At 46.8% G+C, this 25,960-nt stretch overlaps 1 long non-coding RNA gene across 1 annotated transcript in view; it reads left to right on the top strand.

Annotated features, from left to right (window-relative positions):
• The window catches only part of LOC108505384, a 170,465-nt gene extending 144,849 nt beyond the window's left edge, over window positions 1–25,616 (top strand). Inside the window, exons 3-4 of the long non-coding RNA XR_001877487.1 lie at window positions 3,061–3,218; window positions 25,510–25,616. This is a non-coding gene — a long non-coding RNA (uncharacterized LOC108505384). The remainder of the gene's footprint in view (window positions 1–3,060; window positions 3,219–25,509) is intronic.
• Window positions 25,617–25,960: the final 344 nt, after the last annotated feature.

The following is a 25,960-nucleotide window of genomic DNA, read 5'->3' as shown; positions in this document are numbered from 1 at the left end:
ATGTTTGCCCGTTTTATTTTCGCACACTTCTACTCATGATCCCGCTTCTGCCTCACTGGAAGTGGACACGCTTTTAGTGCTGCCTTTTCTCCTCATTTTTAGCCTAACTAAAAGCAGGAAGCAATAGGACTGTGGCAAGGGGATTTGTTCTTGGAAAGAGATTTTTTTTTTTTGAGCTCTGTTTCAGCTTGGAGTTTGGTCAAAGCAGATCTAGACCCTCGCACAACTGACATTTTACACTGCCGGGTTTCTCTTTTTGGAGGGATCTGTGTTGAAGCAGCAGAGTCGTGGACCTCACAGAAACCAGCCAATATGACTCTGTGCTGTGCACGAGCATAAAGAACCGGACCACTGTGCTCCCACACGCCCCGAGAGCCTAAAATATCCTTCTTAATTTGAAACGTATAAATCAGAGGCATAAAAGTTTTAATTTTATCGTTGTTGTGAGGTACTGAACTAATACCCCGGAGTTTTTAGCTCGTTAATTCTGTCGATCTTCACAAAAGCTCCCGTTCCAGCAGAGCGAGCCCCTCATGTGAAGCACGACTTTTCAGCCAGGTTGGTAGTGCTTGCTGGAGCAGCTCATGGTTTAGGGTGAATGCATTTTAAAGCAACCTATAAATCTTTATGATCTTTGTTTTTCTTTCTCCTGCGTGCATACTTGGCAGGCGTTTCCAGTTTGCATCACCGAAAATTTGATTCACCTATGTACAATGGGCGAGGGTTGCCCACATCTGAGAAGCCAACATCAAGCCCTTTGCACCTTTTAAATCTTCAGAATAGGACTGGAGGCAGGACATTATGGTTTGCCAAACCCTTGCAGTGCCTCCCCCTGAAGCTGAACTGAGTTTCAGCCAGGCAGAATGAAGGGGGTGAGGGTGGAGAATGAATTACTGTGACCTTGCAATGTGCTGTGAAAGAAAAAAAGTAATTTGGGGGCTGCAGAACTGATCATTGCTTTCTTTTCTCCGTGGCTTTGGCGCTTTAGATGGCTGCTTGGACTATTGCACTGCGTTTTGGGCAGCCTCTTATCAAAATCTGGAAGCTTAGGAGAAAGTAAATTAATGTTAAAGGTCTACAGAGACCAACTTCTGTGGAAGGGTTTTGAGTCCAGTAGGTTTGGTTCAGATGAGCAGCACACAGCGTGGATGGAGCAAGAGGCTGCAAGAATAGCTGGGAATGGTGACTAGATGTGGAAAGGGGAGATTTTTCTGGGTATGAATTTGTCTGCTGGAGGAGTCTGTGTGTACCAGTGGGAGTTTTCAAAGGGAGACTGGACAAAACCCCGGGTGATGTGGTGGGCACGGCCACAGGGTCACACTGTGTGGGAGTTTGTCTCTGGGTTGGTTCTGTGGAATCTCCCAAGAGTATAAAGAGCTGGGTAGCTGAAGGTTTGGGTGTGTGGTGAGGGTCTCAGCAGTACTTCAGGGGCAGTCAGTGTGTGTGGGGGCAGTGCTGCCCTAGAAGGTGGCAGAGTCCCTGCCCCACAAGGGAACAGACCAGGCCAACACCATCCAGCTGCCTGCTCTCTATCTGAGTTCCCTCTGGATGTCTGTCCATCTGGGCTCTCCCACTCTCTCAGAAAAGAAAGGGAAGTGCTGTTTTACACAGCCAGGGATGGAGCTCAGGCTTTTCCTGAGCACAGGCAGCTCCCAGCCAGGGACCTCTGCCACGACTGCAGCCCTGTCACACAGGGCAGGCACCTGCCCAAGGTGTGTGTGCACCTGAGGAGCCCCAGGCTCTGCCACCACCCTTCTGAAGGAGGAATGGGAAGAACGAACAGCCCTGGAAGCCACAGAATCATGGAATCATAGAACAGTTTAGGTTGGAAGGGACTTTAAAGCCCATCTTGTCCCACCTCCTGCCCTGGGCAGGGACACCTTCCACTAGCCCAGGTTGCTCCAAGCCCTGTCCAACCTGGCCTTGGACACTCCCAGGGATGGGGGAGCCACAGCTTCTCTGGGCAACCTGTGCCAGGGCCTCCCCACCCTCACACTAAAGAATTTTTCCTAATATCAAACCTAAACTTCCTTTCTCTCTGTTTGAAGCCATTCCCTGTTGTTCTGAGGATTGCTGTACTTGAGAGAGCTGGAGTTTGGAATTGCCCAAAGTCCCGAGGTGCTGCCGTGTGTGTGAGAGGGGCGAGAGGGTGGGAGGATGCTGCAGGTGAGGAAGGGACAACCTTTAACTGGGACTGGACAGTTTGGCTCGGATCTGAACAAACAAATCCAGCCAGGGTGAGGGCACGAGGCACTTCACAGGAGAGCTGTCAAAAAGCCTTTTGTGCCAGATACCTTTGACTCCTTCCAGGCTTTGAACCAAGCCTGGAACTGCCAGTGTTTATGGTGCTCGGTGGTGTTTAGTGCCTGGCTGTTATTGAATATCTTTGCTGTGTGTTAACGTGGTGGTTTCTGGGGACACTCGGAGGAGTTAAGGAAAACAAGCTGGAAGTTGGAAGTTAAAGAGGACGATGGGAGTGCTGCAAGGTTTATTAGAGTCCTTCTTCCCAGCTCTGTAGTTGCATCAGTGCCTATCCAAGGCCTGTGGAAGTCCCACATGGAGTAGGAGATGCTCCACCTATCCCTGAAGTGTCCGGTAGCAAAGTTTCCTTCGCTCAGGTGCTGGGGAACTTCTTAACACTGTTGTCCAACATCTCTGGCAAATGTGCTGATTATTGGAATGATCTGCACCAGGAAATAAATATATAAAAGCCATAAGAACAGAAAATGCACCCTCCCAAGATAGCTTTTATGTAGCTGGAAAAGTGAGGTGGTTTCCTGTTCTAAATATTTAACATGATGTTTATGATACGTCCTCTGGGGGAAGAGATGCTTGAAAGCTAATGTTTATGAAGTAAGTCTGGAGGGATGGAAAGGGGAGGGAGGGCACACTAACTAGGAAAAAAAAAAGAGGAGGGAAAAAAAAAAAAGAACCTCAGGAGATGTCCTGATTTATGGCTTTACTTGCTGGAGAAAAATCTCTGTTTTGTTAAAAAGGTTGCAACTGAAGGAAAGCAACTTCAACTCTGCTCCTTTTGAAACCAGAAACCTGTTCCCTCAGTCCAGACAGGATCTGAGCCCGGGCCAGCAGGAATCTTTCACTGGCTGCTGCCTTTGTGCTTTGGAGCCCTGCAGAAGGTGAACGTGTGTCTGCATCACGTGAGGGCTGGAGTGATGGGCTGATGCCTAAGAAGCTGAGCTACGTTTCAGAAAGGAGGGGTGAGTTCGGTTTCCTACTCTGCCAAAGGCTTCTAGTGTGATATTTGGGTGTTTAATCTTCCTTTGTCTCTGTTCCCTGTCTGGGAATAGCAACAATTTCCTGATTCACCAGGAGATTGAAAATAAATCACTTTATTGTTATATAGTTAAAAAATAAAGGCCTGGATAGTCATTATTTTAGGAGGGATGACTGAACTCCTTGTGAAGCACACTCAGAATGGATGGTGTTTTTCAACCCAGGTTATTAAAAGTAAACCAATGCTTGGCTTGTTTTACCTTAGGAATTCTGTGTGTGAACTGTAGCAATTCAGGACCAACTTCAGGAGTCCAGGGAAAAGCAATGGAGCTGGGAAGGGGCTGGAGCAGCGGGAGCAGCTGAGGGAGCTGGGGGGGCTCAGCCTGGAGAAAAGGAGGCTCAGGGGGGACCTTCTGGCTCTGCAACCCCCTGACAGGAAGGGGGAGCCAGGGGGGGTCAGGCTCTGCTCCCAGGGAACAAGGAACAGGATGAGGGGAAACAGCCTCAAACTGTGCCAGGGGATGTTTGGGTTGGATACTGAGGAAAATTTCTTCACTGAAAGGGTTGCCCAGCCCTGGCACAGCTGCCCAGGAGTCCTCATCCCTTGAGGGGGCCTGTTGATGTGGCACTTGGGGACATGGGTTAGTGGTGACCTTGGCAGTGCTGGACTTGATGGCCACAGAGGGTCTTTTCCAACCTCAATGATCCTGTCATTGATGATGGCTTTGCCAGCCCCACCACAGGATGTCAATCCCTCGTGGAAAGCTGTGGGTCAGAGAGGTGGGAACAGCAAGTGCTCCCTCTGCTCTGAGTTTCAGTGGGGGGGTTCCTGACACCTCCTGGTTGTGTCTGAGGTAGGGGATGCAGTTGGAGAGGCAGGTTTGAAGGAGGGCAGGAGTGCAGCTCCTGCCCCTGGCACTGGCACATCTGCTGGGTCCTCAGCGAGCCCTCGGTGGTCCCTTGGAGCACCAAAGGCCTCAGATCCCGGGACCAGGGAGGCTGGAAGGTGAGCACGAGAAATTTCCAGCATGATCTTGTCTAAGATAGAACTCCCTGTGGCTTTAGCACTGGCCTTTGAAGGTTTCAAAGAAGTCAGAGGCCAGGTAGAAAAATCCCATGTCTTAATCAATATTTTAGGCTTTTTCTCTGCGTTGGGCTCAGCCTGGCTGGGAGTCAGGCCGTTTGTTTCAATTATTAAATCCAGATTTATGACCTGTTGTTTTTCTTGGAAATAGAGCCAGGCTTGGGACCAGTTTTCTCCTTGCAAATAACTGTGGCTGCAGACATTTCATGCAGGTAGAAACGTGTCAGTTGTGTTTATAAACACCCAGTTTCCTACTGGTTTTCTCTCTGTCCTCGTGGCTCCGACCTCTCTCTTCAAAGTGTAAAAGTTCCACGTCCCTTTTTCTGGGATTACTGTGTTTTGCACAGGACTAATCTGCATTTGATGGCTTTTCTTTGATTGCTCTCAGCAAGCTCTTAGAGGACTTTCCAGCAGAGAAAATCCCTGCACTGTGACAGTGCATTGCTGGGCAATCCTGGTTTGATGACAGGCAGGTCTGATAATTCCAGCATGGGAATATTTCCACTGGTGTTGATAACAGTGCAGTACTTCTCACTCAATTCCCTGGTCTGCTGTAACAACTATATTCCAGTAACAAGCGTGGATATTTTCCTTTTATTTAGATATTCGTGTCTGATTGTTATTAAATAAAGTAGTTTCGATAGTAGGGGTGGTCAGAAAGGCCTCTGAACTTGGGTAGAGTTCAGATGTTTTGGGAAAAATTTATGAAACAGTGAAAGATGATAATGTGTGACTGTAGTTACATGTTAAAAAGGCAGGGAGACAAGTCTGCTGCTCCTTCCAGCTAATCAGTGGAGCTGCAGGAGGAGCTGTGAAGAAGGTTCTTTCTTTAAACCTTGTTGATAACACACAGAAAAGGTTGTTGTGCCTACGTGGCATTTAATTTTTTTTATTTTAATGCTCCCCTTTGCCCTTAAAGTTGTGAATCTCTTAAATTCCAACACGAGAAGTTACTAAACATAAGAAAAACAGCAAACCCTTCCCCTCCCCACACCCCTGCCATACACACCCCTCCAAAACTTCATGTATTACCTGAGCATCTGGAGCACTGAGCTGAGGGGAACATGGTTTTTAAAGTGGTTTTTTTCAAGCAAAAAATCCCTAACTCTAATCTATAACCCCCTTCAGACCTGCCTCTAGGGAGAAACCCACCAATTACTATTTACTTTACCAACCTAGAGTGATTTGTGGACGTATGTAAGAATTATTTACGGTTTCATGCAGGAAAAACTTTCAGCTCCCTATTTGCCCTTGTAAGTAATGAGTTGCCTCAGGGGATCAAAGGTCAGATTTTGGTTTTAATGCCCACCTCCTTTTAAAAAATAAATAAAGCAATCTATGTGAAAAGAAGAAGAAGGAAAAAAAACCCTCTAACAGTCTGAAAAGGCTCTGACTCCTGCTCTGCTTTGATGTTTTAGGTCTGGAAGGGATCATAAATTTGCTGGTGTGAGATAGAGTGATAATAAATGTAGCTTTTAACTGCTGGGTTTTTAGCTCACACAGCATCCATTATCACTGGCAACTGCAAAGGGAATGTACTTTTTTTTCCTTGTTACTCTTTAGAAAGATAAATATTCACCCCACTACCCACTGATGTCCCAAAAGCTCAGATGAAGCCTTTCCTTGTGATCATTCCCCAACACCTTTCATTCTTGGCCCAAATGACTCAGGGGTGTTGATAAGAGCCCAGGAGGGTTAACTTGCCACTTAGTTCAGCATTCCCTGTGTCAGCTCTTTATTGCATGGATACTTTTCCAGCAGTTTGAGGTGTAGTGAGAGGGGAAAAGCCAAGGACCAGCTTGAAACGGAGAATTTGTTTGTGGTTCAGAGCCTGAGAAGCCTTGAGGTTCCCAAGAGAGCTGGAAGCAGAACGACTGTTTGGTTTTAGAAGGACTTTTGCATCTCTGTTGTCCCTCCTTCTGTGAAACTCCAGCCCCTGGAGCCCTTCCTTCCTCCTTCTTCCCCATAAATCAGGCCAGGGCGGTGCCCAGGCACAGTGCCACTGTGTGCCCTGTCACCACAGCTTCCTGCCAGCCCCAGGGGGTGTCAAGCTCAGACAAGGGGCACTTTTGGAAAAGACTTTAGAAGTCTGGTGGACACTCAGTGCCTCCACGGGGCGGTGCTTCCAACACCACGGCCTCTGTCGAGTCATGAGGTTCTGAAATGATGCTGTTAATAAATTATTGCAGCCACTCAGATGTCTATTAATGTCCTTTTGCTGAATGCCAGCAGCCTCATATTCCAACAATTTCCACAAGCACTTATTGATCAGGTATAGATTGGGAATGAATTTTGCCAAATCAGTTTATTTTCCCTATCTATCTCTTTCCAGCTGCTTTGCTGTGTGGAGTAAACACTTCAGCTATTGTTTTTATTTTCCCCTAGATCAGCAGCTAAGTCATTTTTACTCAACTCTCATCCATTATGGATCACTTCTGTTGGGAGTATCATTTATTATTTTTTTTTTAAGTTCAGCCATAGATTTCTTTCTTTGGTCTGCTGCAAAACTTAATGATTTTCCACATATTCTCTCAGGCTTCCAATCCAAGTGAGAATGCCATCCACTCTAAACTGTTGGAAAACTCTGGGAGTAGAACAAGTACTGAACAGCGCTTTTAAATAAATAATATTCAGAGGGTGTATTAAAAAACACTGATTGGATCTTTACTTACAACTCACATGCTGTTAATACTGTTATTTATGATACCTCTTGCTCTTAGTTCTTTTAAGTGGTTTTTTATGCTTTTATTGAAACTGCATCTATCAGAGGATACCTTTTCTCACTCGGCCTTTCTATTCCAATCATGGAAATCAGCCTTTTTTCATAGATTTAAAAAAAAATGTGAGGTCAAGGGGGTGTGTCGTGTACTCTGAATTCTTCAGGCCCATTTAGTTACGAGTGGCCAACACAACTTCCAGAAAAGTGCTAACAGGTAATTCCTGTGGCTTCTGAGCATTTAACTGCTCATTTGAATATGTCTGGCTGCAGCTTCTGACTAAGATAATCCACGTGGTTTTACTTTAAGCTGCAGTTCTCTCTCTGCCCTTTCGTGGTATCAGCTTTACTTTGTCTTTGGGGCAGACAAAATTTTTACCAGGTTCATCATCTTGTTTTTTCTGTTAAGCCTGTGTCTTTGAATATATCTGAGGATTATTGTGAAGTGTTGTCTGAGTTCCTCACACAGACTTTGGCTGCTTGCTTTGACCATGCCTTTGCTCCTCTCTGGGTCTGTGCAGGTGGCCCCACCTGTCACCCTGAGGTGTGTTTAGCCTGTACAAGGTGAGCCATTTCATCCCCAAAAGTTATCCAGGACGAATGGGTTGTGTTACCTCGGGGAGATGTCTGTGCCATTGGCTCAGCAAAGAGCCTGGAGGATTGTCTAGGCTAGGCCTCATTTCCTGACTGCTAACATTAACCGAGATGGATCCTGCTCAGATGCACCTGGTTACAAATTTCTATAGCCCCAGAAATATTTTTAATGGAAAATTTTATCTTAACCATCTGATTTTATTGAAAGAATCTTACTTCTTGAAATTGGCTGTTTTTATCAGGTCATTCTCAGTTCTCTTTTTTGATTATCCCTTCTCAGACTGTCCCAGCTATCTGGGATGCCATGTGAGAAAGGCTATTTAGTTTCAAACAGCAAATGGATTGCTCATCCCATGAGTAATCTCATAGTAAAAAGGAGACCTGGATTTCAGTGACCACCTGGAACTGAGTCTGGGAAAATATCTCAGCTTAATGTAAACTTGAGCTGGACTCTGGTGGCTGTAAGGCTGGGCTCTAGATAAGGTCCGTTCTGGGATTGAAAACATCTGCTTCCCTGGGCTGGATCTTGTCCATGCTCCTTGGAATGGGACAGCTACTCATGGGAGATGTCAGCCAAGCTCTGGATGCAGCTCCGGTTGTAAAATCTCTCCGGAGGCTCCTGCTGTTGTCCCTCAGCACACCCTGGAGCTGGAATGCTTTGGGAAGGTACATCTTTACAGCTGCTCTTCCAACTGCAGCCCCGGGAGCGCGCTCAGGTGGGAGGAACTGGTGGTGGCTGTGTTGAAACGGCGTTTCAGTGCTTGGGATGAGGCAGCAAAATTCAGAGAATATGAGGAACTGGAGCTGGAACTGGGCATCCTCAGCTCACCTGCAGTAGCCTTTGGAGAGGTGGTTGTACCCGTGTTTGTGCATCCCAGCTGGAAGCTGGATCGCTCTGTTCAATGGCAGAGTGCACATCTACCCCAAGGAATCATTACTGCTGTGTAATCATGATGGCCTGAGGGTTTGAGAGAGGCAAACTTTTGTTTTCAGGGCAGAAGACACTTTCTTTCATTTATTAAAACTAGGGAAATATTTAGAAAAGCAATCAAAGTTCTGGTCTCATCTCTCTCGAGTCTGTCCTTATTTCAGGCAGACTAGCCAAAGCTGAATACCTGCATGTATTCATGTGTTCTCCAAGAACGGTTTGGAAAAGGGTTCCAAGGGAAAAAACCAAAGAATTCCTGTGTGACCTTAGGAATGTCACCTCAACACGCTGTTTCCTTTTGTTATCAGTGACTAATACCTGTTCCCCCCATGAACAAAATAACCACTGGGGGCTGTTGGATCATTTCAAACGGGGGAACAGGGATAAGGAAATCTGAACATCAAAGCAGTGGTGAGGGAGGGCTTATCTGTGGAGCAAAGGTGGAGTGACCGTCCACCAAAGCACCCGAGAGGTTTAACCTCCAGCTCTGACAGCCTGCACCGCGCTGAGATGCTGTTGGATCTCAGCAATCAAATAGAGACAGATGGAAAAAAAACCAACTTAAACATTCAGCTAATCAGGATTACACCCAGCTAATGGAGAGAGGCTGTTTTCCCCCCCCTTCCCTATCATCCTGGTCGATTCCAATTGATCCGAGTTGTGCTGAGCGAGAGCAGTCCTTCAAAGTTTATTCTGGTGTCAATTTTTATAGTTTCCCCCGCTGATCAATAGAATGCATAATCATTAAGGCAAAGTTTGTGAAAGCTAATCCTTCAATAGGAGTTTTATGAATGGCTCAGAGTCATGGCTCTAACCATTTGGATGTAAGTGGAACCTTTAATCAGGTGAGTGACAGGAGACAGTCAATAGGATTTGCTGAGATTGGATTCTGATTTTCTATACAGCTCTGCAGAGTGAGCAGGAGAGAGGGGAGTGGGGATGGCCAGAGGAACACACACAGGCTAAAATGGAAGGTTCTCCTCTTTTATTATTTATAAAATGTATTTCCAATATTTTTAAAAAACACTTTGCACTCGCATATCGTTTTTCACCTGGAGAGCTCAGATGGGGACATTTGCTGATTAAACACTACATCATCTTCTTGTGAAGGTGAAGAATTAGTGCTGCTTTACACTGTGAGGGCTTCCTGCACCAACTTTCCAAGTGCAACATCTTTGTAGCTTCTCAGCAAGGTGAGAGAAAGCAGAGACAGATGGAATGACTTCCACAGAGTAGGACAGTGACAGAGGAAAAAGGAACTGGAAAAGGAAGTGGAATTGCTTTGACTTTGCCTACCAGACATGTGGCTCGAATGTGGATTTGTTTTTTTCTTTTTTGATGCATCCTAATCTCCTGAAGTTGCACGGGTGGGATCATTTGACTTGTGTAAACTAAAAAGAAGAGTAAGGAATTATCTGAAGCAGGGAACTGGAAAATCAGAGGGTGGGTGAGATGAGCTGTTGCACTGAACTCCTCACTGCTTAACTGCCCAAAAAGCACTTGGTGACAGCATTAATACTTTCCTTCTCTCCTTTTCTGCCATTTCTACAGTGAAATGAGCAGAACAAACATGCCAACAAAACACCTTTCCTAGCAGCAAAAGCTACTTTTGCTTGGGCAAACAACTTCTTTCTGCTGAAGGATCTGCCTTAGAGTGCCAGAAGGAGAAGAAAAGAGCCAGGGGAGAATCTGTTTCCATTTGGTGTGTTGAAAAGTGAAGGGCCAGGTTTCAGTGGTAGCACAAAGGCAGCGGGATGCTCTGAGCATCCCTTACCTGTCAGGTTGGGCAGAACATTGAGGCAGGAGACCAGACCTGCTGAAGAGCAAAGCTGGGGTTTCCATCTGCACTTTCCAAGAAGAACAGAATAACAAATGTGAGCTGTATAATAGTCCTTTGCAGATGGCAGGTTGAGGGTCTGATAACAACCTTTTAAAGAAATTTTAAAGTTTCAGGAAGCCACCTGCTCTAAAGTGATGCAGCTCCATTGGCTTCTCGTGCTTTGCGTCGGCTCTGCGTTGTCCTTGGGCTCATAATCTGGCTGTTCCTGTTCAGGGTTGAACAAATGTTTCTAAAGCAGGTTCCCATTTGGGTGGTTGAGCAGAGTTGCCTTGGGCTCCATCAGCGGAGCACCTGGCACTACGTCTGAGAGGGACCAGGTCATGGCCCTCTGTGCATGAAGCTTGTGTGTGTCCTGCTCCTCCTCTTCTGCCATTTTTCCATTGGGAATTTGCCATTTTAGCTGAATGTGTTTTCTTTATTTATTGCTGTTTCATAGTCCCCAGAGCGTTCTGTCATTATGAGTGCACAGCAGCAGGAGTAGACAGGTGACAAGGAAGAGAGAAACTCTGCTTATGGCAGCGTCTTCAGGAGTTCGGGGGAGTCAGACCCATGCAGGAAATACCCCACCACTTGCTAAGAGATGATCTTGGAATAGATTGTGCCACAATAAACTCGAGGACTGGGGGGATATTGGCTCCGTGTGCTGGCACTGACCTGGAAAACCAGACTGAAATGCTCTCAGGTTTCCATGTACAGGCAGGGCTGTGATAGGGCTGTGCCATGTGTGCTAGAAGACCCTATGGCAGGGTCTTGAGGGAAGTGTGGGATGGATGAAAGCCCTCTTGCCTCACAGAGAAGTTATCACCCAGTGACTCTTGGTACTTTCACACCTAGACCTAGATCTGAGCTTTGTTTCTTGACCCCATTGCTGAGAGATTGTTTTGGGGGATTTTCTGTGAAATGCTTGCAAGCCTCTGCCCTGAATTTTGAGTGACAAACAGAGATATGGGGGCAGTTCCAATCATGGAAATTATTAGTTGTTGGGATGTATTTCAAAGCTTTTGGTCTGACAAGAGCTAACCTTTGATCTGGTAAATGAGAACTTCACCCTATGGAGGCGAGGGAAGGGGAGGAGAAGGGAGGATTGATAGATAGGGGAAGGGGAGGATGACTTGGGAAAGGTCAGTGGGACCTGAGAGCTGGGTTTGTTCTTTCCAGCTCAGGTGGAAGGAGAGACTGAGGGAAAGGGTTATACATCCTCTGTGGGGTTCAAGTCACCTTGTAGACTGTGAAATGCTTCAACTTCCATTCCTGTCTCATTCCCTAACTGCACTGATCTGCTTTGCTGGGGCAACTGGGGAGTGGACACCAGCACTTGGCAATGGGGTGTGCAAAGGGTTGTCCCACTCAGTGGCTGCCTCTGGGCTGTGCTGACCAGCTGGGTGTTGTGTGGAGCTGTGTCTGCAGAGGTTTTGCTTCCAGAGTGGCTGGGGTTGTGATGAGGCATTTTGGGAGGCTCACTGGACCTTCTTCTCTTACTGACCCTGAGTGTAGCTGTGCTGTCGTGGAGCTCACGGAGCCCGTGAGAGTCAGAGGGCAAAGGCAGCTGAGTTCACACTGGCCTTGGCAGGACACAACATCAAAGGTGCTTTCCCAGAGTTATTTCTCTGAGACATCAGGGGAATTTTATGAGTCTTAGCTCACCCCAAAGCTGGAATGCTGCATTTATGTCACATTGGTTTTTCCTTCTCTTTTGTCATTGCTTTCCTCCTGGCTGACCACGTAGTTTTCCTGTTACACCAAATGCTTCATTCTCTGCTGGGCCCTTCCAGAGGCTGAGGGTGCCACTCACCAGCACTGCTGAGATGCCTCTCTGTGAGTGATGACCCTGTTCCCAGTCCTTCCCCACACCCCCTCCCCCTGCCTTTCACTCTGGTAAATATTTTAGTACTCGTTGAAATCAATTGAGCCTCATCAATTGGAAATAGAGTGTAAATCACTGGGACTTTTGCGTTCACCCCAGAAATCAATTTTCACACATTAGGGCTATTAGCTTATTGAGAAGTGTGTGATAAATGGCTGTGGGCCATGGTGGAGCCACACTTGCCAGCTCTACGTTTTGCATCTGAGATAGGCTGGGAAGCAGGGGGATGCCAAGGGGAGGCAGATCTCGGGCGGGTGGAGCAGTGTGGGGTAGGAGACACAAGGACCATGCAGCCAGACAGTCCATGCCTGGAGATCAATAGCAGCACCAGCACTAACTCATCCTCACAGGGGCTGCAGGTGGCTCCCAGCCAAAGCTGTGGTCGGGCATCTGATTCTTTTTCTCTCGCAAAGATGAACATAATTTGAGGAGGAAAGGTGAAATGTAGATTGCAGACATTTAATAAAACTAATGCAGCAGTTTAAAAAAGAAGCTCCTATGTGTGAGTAAATGTCTCTCTTTCACACAGCAGCTGCAGGTAGGGGGTAGAATTGCCTCTCCTTCTGCCACCCCAGCGCTCGGGGTAAGGAGGATGCACAGCTTCCCACCAGCTATGATCCAGGGATAACTGGGATTTCCACTCTCACTTTTTAATTCCTTCCTGTCCCCTTAACTTTCTAGTAGTGGCAGCTAATTAGCTTCTTCTGAATAAGTCTGGGAGAGGTGAGGGATGAAGTGTCCAGTGCCCAGCAAGTCCTTCTGTGGCCATCTGGAAGACCTTGGTCTGTATTTCCAGGATAGGATATAACTCATTCTTCTCAGTTACTAGTGCCAGCGAAAAACATGGGTGACTCCAAGGACTTGGAGGCTCTCCAGTGCTGTACTCTGTGTTTATGTGCTGTGTAGTTTGGCATTTTACACATAAGAGCCACCCCTGGAGCTGTGGCAGTCATGCATAAGTAGGGCAATCTCTTTGGCTAGAGATCTTATCTCCTCCCTGTCCTCACAGAAACCTCTCCTAAAAAAGCATATGCTTCCCAGTGTTGGATATTGGTCTGTACAACAGGAAAAAAGGGAACACCAGGTCACCAGAGAGATGGTGCAATGTCAGTAGCAGTTGATTTTCCTGCTGTGCAGTGAACACTGGGCTCATACACCCCTGTCATTCTAGGAATTAACAGCAGAGTTGCTTTAAGAGACATAGAAGATCTGTGTCATCAAAGGTTGTTTCTTAGGATGAGCAATGTGGGCTTAGAGGCAAAGCTCCTTCCTGTGAGCATTGGGAGGAGGCTGACTCAGGTGCTCCTTGCTCAGCCCGTTTTGATGAGGAAGCCCGGGCCAGAGGTGCAGTAGAAGTTTCCTTGCTCAGACACTACAGATGTGTGCTGTGGGCTGGTTGGTTTTGTGAAAGTGCTGTTGGATGGACTTGATCAGGAGCATCCCAAGAGGGAGAGGCAGCAGAGAGAACAAAGATGTCCAGTAGGAAGTTCTTGGCTAAGACTTGCAGGTGGCTTTGACCTGCCCATGAGATCCACTGTTTTGATGCTGATGCCTCATCGCCCCATGTGCCTCTTTCCTTCTCACTTGGTTGCTTTGAAAGACCAAACTGAGAGTCCTGATTCACTTTTGGATATCCTTGCAGGGCAGCTGGAAGCAGGAAGCAGTGACCTGCTCCCCCAGGAGTGCCCTCGTGGTTTGGCAGCTCCCGCGCCAGGAGACAGCTGCTTTTAAAGGGTTCACACCTAAAAGCTCCTGTGCTTCATTCAGCCGCATTTCTGGAACATTTTCCAGCCTCTCCATCCAAAATATTGTCTTTCTTCTTCCTCACAAGCTTCATATCAAGCAGCACACCCCATGCTGCTCAGACTTGTTGGTGAAGTCCTTCCCAGGATCTGGGTTTGAGGCCGGCCGGCTGCGATCGAGACTCCCGGGCAGGGGCTGCAAATGCTTCTCTGACAGTCCTGGGCTCTCACCCTCAGCTAATTACTTTGATCCTTTACACTTTGTAAAAATTCTTACAACACAAAATAAGTCCCCCCTGGCTTTAACCTTGTGACCTGACTGGCCCTTGTAAAAGGGAGGGAGAAAACACCCAGTGGTGCACACCCAGACACTCGCACACTCCCGCATGTGCCTGGATCCACATCCCCACAAACTGCCTAAAGCCTGGGGCTTTATTAGTTTCCTCCCAGGACTCCCACAAAAAGGCAAATAAAACTCCTTTTACAAGATAGCAGAGCAGCATGAAGGATCAACTTCACCAACAACAAGTTCTTTCTTCAGTTCATTTGTTTTAAACCTACTTTTCGTCCAGGTTTTGATCCTCTCAGTGCCTCTCCCTCCTCTCCCCTTCTCTCTTGCCTGCCCTGCTGCCAACAGCTTAATGGCTGAAAGAAGCAGTGTATTTTTTCAGGATCTGCTTGTTCACAGGGAGTAGCCTGTGTGTGAACACATGGTTTTAAATTCCCTTTCCACAAACAGGGAATATTTCTCCTTTCTTCTTCACAGGACCCAGCTAAGAAAAGAAGTGCAGGGGCGAGAGGGGGAAACCCATCCTATTTATGAAGGGCAGTTAAATAGACCAGGGATCTACAGTCTGCAAGGTAGCTGAGGAGAGATGCAATACAGGTCTATAAAATCATAAGTGGTCTGGAAAAATAAATAGGTTGTTACTCTTTTACCTCACTTAGTACAAAAAGCAGAGCCAGTTCTTCACGCAGCGTGTATGTCCCTTTCCCTGAGCTGGGGGAAGCATCACAGGGAATGGTAACTTGGGGAACAGCATAAAGAAATTTAAGTTGCTCTATGGTTTAGATTAAGGATGGGGAAACAAATTTGTATCTTGCTCCCTTAGTGGCTGACCTGTGTTTATAAAACTTACAGACACTTAATAATCTCGAGAGTTTTTTCTCCCTGACATATTTAGTGAAGAATGCTCAACATTTTCTGCAGTTACCATAAACCAGAACGTAGTGCAAGCTGTGCACACATCAGGATTCAGGAGCCTTGCCTCTTCAGGAAAACAGAGAAAAAAAATAAAAACCTTCATTTGCCAATAAAAGCCACATTTGGATGCCTTTATCATTTCCTCAGTTAAGCCAAAACCAAACTCTTTGAAAGCTTTTAGGCTTTTGTTTATTTCTCCCTTCTTTCTAGTATTTTCTGTTTCCCATGCTTGGATTAGAACTGGTAAAGGAAGGAGTTGAGGAATAAAATCCTAGATAGTCTGTTCTTCTTAATAGATCACTTGGATATGACAGGCAAAAAAAATCTCCAGGCTCAGATGGAACCAAGGGTGTCATCTCACGTTCTGTGGGAGCCAGGAAATGGCTTCTGGAAATGTTGGAAGGGATAAAAACCCTATTCCCTTCTGGTGAAAGGTCTGCAGTGACTTTGCTGTTCCATTTTGCTGGACATCAAGGTCTTGGATTCAAGGCTCAAGGCAGGGAGTGAAACTTCCACAGCACTGCTGCAGGATGACTGTGTAGGCAACACCTGTGCAGGAACACGTTGTGTGTGTTCTGTGGTGAGAAAAAAACCCCTGTATCGTGAATGTGGGCAGTTTCTGCAGGTCCATTTAGCAATTCTAACCCTGAAATAAAAGCAGGGGCTGTTTTTAGTCCCTGTGCATCTGTTGCACCCCTCAGGGCGAGGCACAGCCACAGTCTCTGGTTGAGGTCTGGGGATGCTGTTCAGCAGGTAGAGGCACAATTAGGAAGTGTGTGTGTCTGCAGCAAAGGTGGATTTTGCTGATTGCTTGGGCATGAAGGCTTTGGGATCAAAACTGTGGCTGAGAGATTATGAGGGATCAAGGGGGAATCTTGGTAGGATTTTCATACTCACCTTCCCCTATCCCTTCTTTGAAGAGGAAAGTTGTTTAGATGGGGAATTCCATGGGCTGGGATCTAACTTGTTTGTCCTTCTTTGTACAGCACCTAGCACAGGAGTGCCCTTTGCTACTTGCTTGGGAATCTTTGGGATTCCTGTACTGTGCTTTGGGAAGAAACTATTCCTGCAACAGAAAAAGAAGGATTTTCCCCACTGCCCCTTCCTCTATGAGAGACTCTCTGTGGGTTTCCTCATTCCCTCCAGCCTCGTGAGCACGATTTTATCCCATGTCAAGGGAGACTTGAACTTCCCAGCACTGCGGTTTTCCTCTGTTTTTGTCTGGTTCAGCTTCCCACACGTGTGAGTCTGAGTGGAGCCATTTCTAGGCTCAGTCTCTGTAGGGTGCTCCCCGTGCCAGAGCTCTGACCACAGCCAAACCCTAGTCCAGGGCTCCAGGATGGGCCCTCTCCCCCCAGGTTGCCTGCTTGTACTAAATACTGGGGCAGCTCTCTAAAATACTGAAGGAACAAAGCATGCAAGGCAGTAAAATGAGGCAATTAAACCTATAAACCCAGGGTTTACAAGGGAATTTATAGTGTCAGAGGCTTTTTATAGCTTTTTTAGATTAGTTTAAATAAAAAAAAGGGGGAGAGAGAAAGAGAGAAAGAGAGAGGGAGAAAAAGAGGACCTGAAACTTGAGGAGACTTAAAAGTTCAGAGAGAGGCTTTTAGGAAGCACAGAGGGGTAATAATTAGAGGCACATTTTCCATTTCACTGTCTTTGCAAACAGAAATTAAAGGAGAAAAAAAAAAAAGCATGCACAGAACAACAGGCAGTTTGCTTTGCTCCCACTTCCTCCAGTGGTAGCATTTGATTTTTCTGTTTCTGTCCTTTTGTTTTTCTGGCCAGGTGAGAGCATCTCAGCACCTGGGCAAAGGGACTAAAGGGAAGGAGTGGGGAGAAATTTAGGTTTGGTTGTTTTCCCCTTCGCTGGTAAAGTTCAGTGTGTGCCTTGCAGATCTGGGAGCTCATGTTCGAGAGGTGAAATGGAGCCAGCACCTGATTAGGGCAAATTTGGTCAGGTGAGACAATAGACCCTGTGTTTTAAAGAGCTGGTTGTGTTTCACTGGTCCCTCCAGCTTCCTCTGGCATTCCACAGGCACAGCACACACCCACCCACCACGTGAGTGAGCCTGAGATTGCCTTTGGTGTGTCTGATCAGCCCCATTCCTGGCTTTGACTGCTTCTGTGTGATCTAAGGGAAAGGTGGCTCACATGCCCCAAATCCTGCATCCTTCTCTGTGGAAGCATCTCCTTTATCCAGGCCTGTTTTCCTCCCCCTCAGTGCTTTCCAAGTGGTGTTTTTCCTTAGCTCCATTCATACAATCACAGAACAGTTGAGGCTGGAGAGGACTGATGGAAGTTTTCTAGTCCAGTGTGCTGCTCAAAGCAGGCTCAGCCAGTTTGGGTTGCTCAGGAGTGAAGTGAGGAAGACATGGAGTAATTTGGCCTTATCCATGTCTTTATTTTACCTTTTACCAGCGAGCCCATCTTTTCCTGGATCTTTCTCTTGCTGCTGCTGTGCCTGTAGAAGCCTTTCTTGGTGCCCCTCATGTCCCTCACTGAATTATACCCCAGACAGGCTTTGGCTTTCCTAAATCAATCCCAGCATGTTCAGACAGTGTCTCTATGTTCCTTCTGGGTCACCTGGCCCTGCTCCTACCTTGTGTGTTCTTCCTTTGAGGTGTCTCAGGAGCTCCATGTCCATCCACACAAGATTCCTGCTGCCTTTGCTTGATTTTTCTGCTTGTCAGGATGGACCATTCCTCAGCTGGAAGAGGTGATCCTTTCAAATCAGCAGCACTTCTGGACCCTTCTTTTCTCCAGCTCTGTATCCCATGCAATTCCTCTGAGTAGATCCTTGAACAGTCTGCTGTCCTGAACTCCAAGGTTGTGATTCTGCTTTTTGTTTTGTTGTCTTCCCACAATTTTGGTCCCCTTAGAAGTGGCCCCAAAGCGTGTGCTCGGTGATGGCATGAGAACAGTCTCACCTCATACACATGGCCACTTCTTCCTTAAATAAAGGGGAATGTCTGCTGGCCAATCTTGTCATCATCACGCTCTCATCTGAATTTATACCATTAGTAAGATCACCCTTTCCATGGTGTTTGTAGAATTTTGCCTGCTGCAGTGCTGCCAGGGAGCTTGAGTGTCAAATACTTTGCTTTGTTCCTTCTCTTTACACTCTTCTCTAGCTGGTGTATGGAATAGTTTTGGATTGTGGAGGATAGGCCCTGGGTTGTTACTAGAATATGCAATTAGTAAATTACTCATTAACCATAGCAATTCATCATCCTTCTGCTGTGCAGCTTTTCATGTAAACCTGTCTGTTCTCTCAGGCAATGTAAGAAAAGGGCCCATCCTTTGAAAAATAAACTTACAGGAAAATAGGAACCAGCAGCCTGCCCTCCAGATCAGCTTGAACACCTGAGTGGGGCACTTTTGCTATTGGAGGGGGTGACACAGAGGAGAGTTCCACCATCCTTGGGTTCTTCAGCAAAAGGGGGAGTCGCTCATGGTAATCTTTGGTTTGTCTGAATTAAATCATTCCTTTTGTCACAATGCAACATCCAGGGTCAAGGGCAAGCAGGGGAGACAAAACCCTAAAATCAGTATGTGTGAGAGAGAGAGAAGGTGGAGGAAGAGGAGTAAATTCAGATCTGATACGGGCACAAGCAGCTCCAAGGTTTTACTCCGGCCAACTTGAAAAAAAGGCATGAACTGTTCTGAAATGTATTTCCACATGAGTTCCCATTTGAAAGAAGGTTAAAAATGAAGCCCAAAATTACCCATTTCTGATCCCATTTACATGGGGGTAATTATCTTCACTGGAGATGTTATCATTTTACAGTGAGATTAGAGTCAAGCCCAGCATTTTTGAAGCTGCGCTTTAGTTTTTAAAGTCTGCAAATGTATGCTATTGCAGTCACATGATAAATAGTTCTGCAATCAATAGAGAAAGCTATTAAAAATGTGGGTTTGTCTCTGTCTAGTATGGTACATTAAGACACACGTATCATTCTACACTCTCTTTCCCTCTTTATCCTTATGCACATGTAGGGGCGGAAATTTTAAAGTACTCAACGTTGGACAAACTGTCCCCGATGGAAAATATAACATTGACCTCAAATAGCATCCCATTTTAGGTCAGTGATGAGTGATTTTAAAAATGCTACCGTTAAGTATATATTTAAAGAGAATCACTGGTGGAAAAGTGAGTCTGCCTTCCCTGATCCTAAAGTTCTGTTTGAGAAATGGTGATGAGAGGGAGAAGGTGGCTGGGCAGAGCTCACTGTGTTGGTCGTCCCAGTCCAGTACTGGTTTGGTGTTTCTATCGTGATCTCCCACCTGGGACTTATTTTTTGCAATCTGAAGAGCTGCTCAAGAAAGAAAGTGAGCCTGCAATGACTCGTTTACATCTTCTGTGTTGTCAAATGCATCAAGAAACAAAGGGCTGGCTGCCTGAAGCTTTCATAAGAATAGGGGGGAAAAAAGAAAAAGCTTTACATTTGCTAGTTGCTAAACACAAGTTTTAGGAAGCACTGAAGTCAAACAAACAAGTTTTACGAGTGAGAAGATCCGTCTGCTGTCAGTGATCTTATAGATTGTCCTGTTCTCTGATACCTCAGGATTTCAAATAACATCTAATGGGCCAGAACGTACAAAGCAATCGATGTTACTCAACCTCCACAGCCCTCAGCTGCAGGTGTTTGCTGTCCCAGCACCGTGGGCTTGGAGCCAGGGCCTGGGCTCACTTCAGCCCATGTCAGCAGTTTACAGCCTGCTCAGGGCCCGGCCCCAGATCCTTGGAAGAGAAAAGTCTTGGCCAGCAAATAGTCTTGGTCTGCTCTAAAAAAAGCTCCTTCGTTGGTAGCACCGGGATGCAGAGCCACTGTGCTGCTTCAGTGCTCTGACCCCAAAACCTGAGCCTGCTCCCCGTGGCGTGCAGCAACCTTGGGAGAGAGGTGGACCCACTCCAACAGCACAAAAAGGAGCTGGCAAGGGAAATTAAGCCTGTACTTCACGCATGTTTGGTCTGGTTTGCAACGCCAGTGCTCCCGGAGACCTTTGCTGGGAATGCAGCTCCTCCTGGCAGGCTCTGAGGTGCCATCCCACGGGCAGCATTGATCTGGAGCAGCCCTCCCAGACCCAGACATGTACCTGGCTGTGCTGAATGCCTGGCAGTCTGTCTCCCCTCTGCACCAGGGCAGCTCTTACCACTCTTGGCTGCAGACTCGTGGTTGGCCTGAGAGCCTGACGGTCTGTCTCTGCCTCTCCCGCTTTCATTTGGTTGGCTCCACGTGTTATATCAAATATCTTTAAAGAGCACAGTTTGAATGATGGAGCTTATAATTCCATCTCGGGAGTTCTGATGACTCGAGCTCGGTTCTTGTGGTTTATGATGTCACCGGGACCCATCGATGGAGCCGTAGCCCCATAATTCACCGTCGCCCTGTTATTTATTCTGTGCCATAAATGGCTGCAGTTTAATCACCAGACTAAATTGCTGAAGCATCTTTGTGGAAACTGTGATGTTACTGTAGCAGTAACTATGGCAACAGCCATTCCATCGTGGTGGCTGATGCAGAGGGAACCAGTAACTCTGAGCCCTGTGCACCCAGCGAGACAGGAGCGAGTGCCACCCTCAGAGAGGGGAACCTGAGGGACAAGCCCAGACACGCTCTCAGTGGAGAAAAATCCATTAATTGCTGCTCAGGTGCATGCACTGCGTGTCATTCGTAGTCTCTGGGAAACGGGTGTGGATCCAGACTTCGCCAGCCTCAACAGACTTCTGGTATTGATTTCATGCAAAGAGATTTTTGGGGAAAACTCCTGACTCCTCTGTGGGCATAGAAAGCAAACCCATCTTTTCTGTGCAGTTTTTGGTTTGTTTTATTCTTCCTTTTCCAGGTCAGGTAGAAAAAAAGAACTGAGGGCCCTTGAACCAAATGGTTCAGCACTTCATATAATTCAGGTTTATGTTTGGGTTTTGTATGGACAAGAGAAGCAGGAGATTCATCTGCACTCTCCTAATTCTTCTTGGCTTGTGGACTTGTGTCCCTCTCCTTACAAGGCCTTGTAGGATCTTAGATTTTAGTGCTGGTGAGGCATAATATACCTTGATGGTACATAAGGTTCCTTAATTCTTTTTGGCAAAATGCATTTGCCAACCTATTTAATGTCATCTGAAGATGCCTGGTGGTTGTGGATGTGCAGTTGGCACTGGAATGAGCACAGGGCTGTGATGTAGTATCATAATAGAGCATTATTATGACATAAATATTATTTATTGTTTCTTAGTGAAGTGAGATTTATGAGAAGGTTTTGCTTTCCAAATCTTAAGTTTCCATTCAAGCCTCGAATTTTGTAGATTCCCCCCCCCCCAAAAAAAATAAAGCTCTAACTAAAACCTCTCTTTTTTTCTGATTTTAAGAAAAAAGTAAGACACTTTTCAAATATATCTGTGTCTCCCTTCCTTTCTCCTTTACTTCTCTCCACTTTCTGCATTCATTAATTTTTCTCCTTGGGAAAGAAATGAGGGGAAAACCCATTCTCTGTCCATCCTCTTTCAATACCCTGTGAATGTTTGCAGTGCTCAGCTCTTTTTTTTCCCCTCATTCCCTCTGCTGAGCAGCCCTGGAGAAGTCCCACAGCACATGGTATCAGTGCCCTGACAGTCTGCTGCTTATGGGAAATGTCATTTTACAATGTAACTTATTATTTTTAACTAAAGGTTTATGATTTTCTACAAGGATCCATTGTTTTAAGCCACGTAGCCAACATGTGTTTCTTGAGGTATCACTTACCTTTTAAGCAAGTAGCAGTTGAGTTTTGGTCAAGCCAGGCTTGGCTGTCTCTGGATTCCTACAATTATTCCGTCCTGGTAACCTGATACAGCCCAGCAAGGGAAGAACAGAAAGAAAAGCCTTTTAATTTATGGTGGGTCTCAGTTCTAATCTTGTAGTTACGTAGACTTCGACTTTACCGTGAATCATTTTTAATGACAGTTGAAGAGAAAAGAATTGAAAAGCAAATCTTACCTTTCTCATCACTGGCAGCTTCTCATAACAAATCAGACTTTTTTATGGCACAGCCTTGCAGTGTGGGTATGATGCACGTGAAGGGCTGTCCAGCAGGAGAGCAGAGCCTTTTCCTGCCTAGCACAGGATAGATCTTTGCAGAAGCAACTTCAGAGCTGTCTGTGAGCTGCAGTTTTTCAGCTTGTGGAGTCCTAAATGCTGTTTGTGGAGTCTCTCATAAGGAAACTTGTGTTTCCTCATAAGAAACTTGACTTTCTTGGTCACCTTTTAGAAGGCTTTGGAAGTTCTCCGGGAACGTGCCTGGAAAAAAGGGTGGAAAAAGTTGATGTCAGAAGCCCTCACGGACTTGAACGTAGCCAGAATGTCCCTCCTTCCCTCCAGCGAGCCTGGTGGCATCTGCATGTAAAGAGAGATCACTGAGGGGGCTTGGGGGTCACCAGTTACAGCCCCAAGGCTGCCAGAGCTCAAGGAGTGTTTGGACAACACTCTTGAGGATGTGGTGGGATTGCTGGGGTGTCTGTGCAGGGCCAGGAGCTGGACTCAATGGTCCTTGTGGTCCCTTCCAATTGAGGATGTTCTATGATTCTATTTGCTTTGGAGCCCATGCTGTTGGTCAGAAAAGGAAATGGTCTGCAGCAGTTGCTGGTTTGGTGGTTTGATCCCCGTATGGGCCATTCGCTCTAGAGTTGGACTTCCATGATCCTCGTGGGTCCCTTCCAACTCAGAATATTCCATGATTCTCTGTGATCTTGCCAAGAGACCCGATTTAAAGGGTCACCTTTCTTCAGCAGAGCCCATGGCTGTGCACTCAGTAGTCAGAAGGCAGGAGTTTAATGCTGATGCCCCGAGTGGGGCAGGAGAAGGTGCTGTCAGAGCTGCTGCTGTGGTGCCCGGTGGAGTTAACAGAGAGATGCTCTCACTGTAATTGGATACTGGCAGTATCCTGCAGTGCATCCACGTGGCAACTTCCCATCAGCACTAACGTGGCTTTCTGAAAGCTCCTCTCTGTTCCTGGCATGGTCACTCCTCGTTGGTGCTGTTGGGAACTCCCCCACCCTTTGTGAGCTTGGCCATGCTCTGGGAGTGTCACTGGCCTGGGCCAGGCTGGAGCTTTTCAGTGCTGCTGAAAGAAAACCACGACATTTCTTGGAGCCCAGAGGAGCAATGAGATGCCCTGCATAGCGTGAATCCCACATCACCACAGACTTTGCTTGGCTTCTGTCGTTCTTGAGTCTCTTCCACGACCTCCAACTTTTTCCTGTGTGGAGACATGATTCCAACTTAGGTTGGCTACACGCTGTGTTCTTTCTGACACATTTTGACAAATTGGGTTTGATTTTACCCTGGAGGTCTTTCCAGACTTAATTTTATGATTGTGGAAGGTCATCAAAAGGGTAGTGCTATTTAAAGACCAAATTGTGTCACATTTACTCACGGGACTAATGCTCTTTTTCTTGAAGATGTCCATTCATTTCAGTGGAACTACACATGGAGTAAATGGCACCAGTTGTAAGCAGAGGCACTTGAGCCTGCCTTACTCATCTCAGTGGACTACTGAGAGAGTGAAAGTCAAGTCCTTGTCCTTGCCATTGATTTTCCAGCCCCTGTTATTTGGAGGTGGTTTTCTGGCCTCCCCTAGTGACTGCCCACATGGGGATTTATGAGTGAGATCCAACCTTTTTGCAGTCAGAAACAGCCATTTCCACCCCAAGAGTAAATGGCCTAAATTTTAGAAGTGGCATTTAAAATCCTGAGTTTGTTCCCCTTTGCTCACAGCACTCTCAGGAGCATCACTTTCCAACTTGGTGGATCACATTTCCAACCTGGTGGGGCTTCTTATGGCACTGGGAACTGCTCACAGTGGTTAAGGGTGAGGCAATTCATACTGATGTTAATGTGGTGGCACAGCCCTGGTTATACTCCCATAGTCCTAAGGTTCACGTTCCTTAATGGAAGCTGGATGTTTTTGGGGTTACAGCTGCAGTACCAAAGGGAGAGCCACGAGTTCAATCAGAGAATTTTTTAGGATGGAAAAGCCATCTGAGATCATCGAGTCCAACCATTCCCCCAGCACTGCCAGGCCCACCACTAACCCATGTTCCCAAGAGCCACATCCACAGGGCTTTTGAGCACCTCCAGGGATGGGGACTCCACCACTTCCCTGGCTATTCTGTGCCACTGCCTGAGCACCCTTTTCATGAAGAAATTTTCCCTGATATCCAATCCACACTTCCCCTGGCACAGCTTGAGGCCATTTCCCCTCATCCAGTCCCTTGTTCCTTGGGAGCAGAGCCTGATATCCTCCTGGCTCCCCCCTCCTGTCAGGATGTTGCAGAGCCAGAAGGTCCCCCCTGAGCCTCCTTTTCTCCAGGCTGAGCCCCCCCAGCTCCCTCAGCTGCTCCTCTGTGAATCAGAATGTATGACCTACTGAATTACAGTGAAACCCAGGGTGAGGCTTGGAGTCAATAATGAAAAGGTATTTTTCAAGGACTTTCTTTTTCTTATTCTTTTCATACTACTGGAACTGCAAAAGGAATCTCATTTAAAATATGAATTAGAAATTTTATACTTCTTATGGCTCTGTGTTCTTGAGAAGCAGATACTTATCACAGGCCTGTTTTCTTGGGGGAGTGTGCAAGGAGCTTTTGGAACAGGTTTCCTACTTTTTGGCTAACGAGGAGTGGGACAATTATTTATTCCAAGAAGCTGGAGCAGGGTTGACAGCCTGGGGGTAGACCTGAAAGAACAGTAACACTTTAGGCTTTAGTTGCTCTGAGATCCTTTAGAAACAACTGCCTTGATCTTTTAGTGCCCTGGTAAATCATTTATTCTGATCACCTACTTCAAATTCCCTCTCACCCATCCTGTGGGATGGAAGGAGCTGGGTACAGAGCTCCTGGCCATAACCCAGCAGGTGAACTGCAACAGTGCAGAGCTCCAGCCGGGCTCCCAGAGCACCTGGCAAAGCTCCTGGGTCAGGAGCAGCCCCAGAAATTCAAATTCCTCTGACAAACAGGGTGTCTGGAGCTGGAGGTTTTGGATGGGATTTCTCCCCTCTCAGGTTGCAGGCTGCAGCCAGGAACACATGCTGGGGAACACACTGCATCCCCTCTGCCTCTCCCTCCTCCCACACTGTCTTGGTGCTCCCTGACAATCTGTTTCAATTCCCCTTCACTTCAGCATGACCAGGGTCCCCGGGGTTACCCAGTGATTCATCTCTCTGGAATTTGGGAGTGCTGCTTCTCTACTCCTACCCAGACTGGCAAGGGGGTTATTAAAGCATCAGAGATTAACCAGAACCTCTTTTGGTGAATATTTAGGTGAAGAGCACTTGATGCCAGACGTTATTTTCCGTGTGTGTTCTGACACCAGACTTCACTACTGCACCTCACGTTTCTCTGTGTGCGTGGGTTTGAACACCTTTTCCAACCACAACCGTATTAGAGGACCCCTGCTGCTTTGGGAATGCACATTGGGAATGACTTCAAGTGGAAGCGTGTTTGGATTGTCCTACTTCTATTTCTGAAGCCCTCTCAAGGGAGCTCGCTCTCTCTTCTCACCCCATCGCTTCCGATGGGGCCGAGTCATTGCATTCCGTGCGCGCACAGTGACACCTCAGAGAGACTTGGACTGTTCTCTTGTCTCACTTCCACTCTCTTCCAGGCTGGATGCACACCCTGGAGGTATGTGGTTTGTCTCAAGATATAAGACTTCCCCCCTCAGAAACTACATTACTTCAACAAGCCACAAAGGGCTGGCAAGAGGGAGAAG

Source organism: Lepidothrix coronata, unplaced genomic scaffold (assembly GCF_001604755.1).
Source record: "Lepidothrix coronata isolate B3197 unplaced genomic scaffold, Lepidothrix_coronata-1.0 Scaffold189, whole genome shotgun sequence".
NCBI lineage: Eukaryota > Metazoa > Chordata > Aves > Passeriformes > Pipridae > Lepidothrix > Lepidothrix coronata.
The sequence above is the reverse complement of the archived record's forward strand: the minus strand, read 5'-3'. Positions and strand labels throughout refer to the sequence as shown.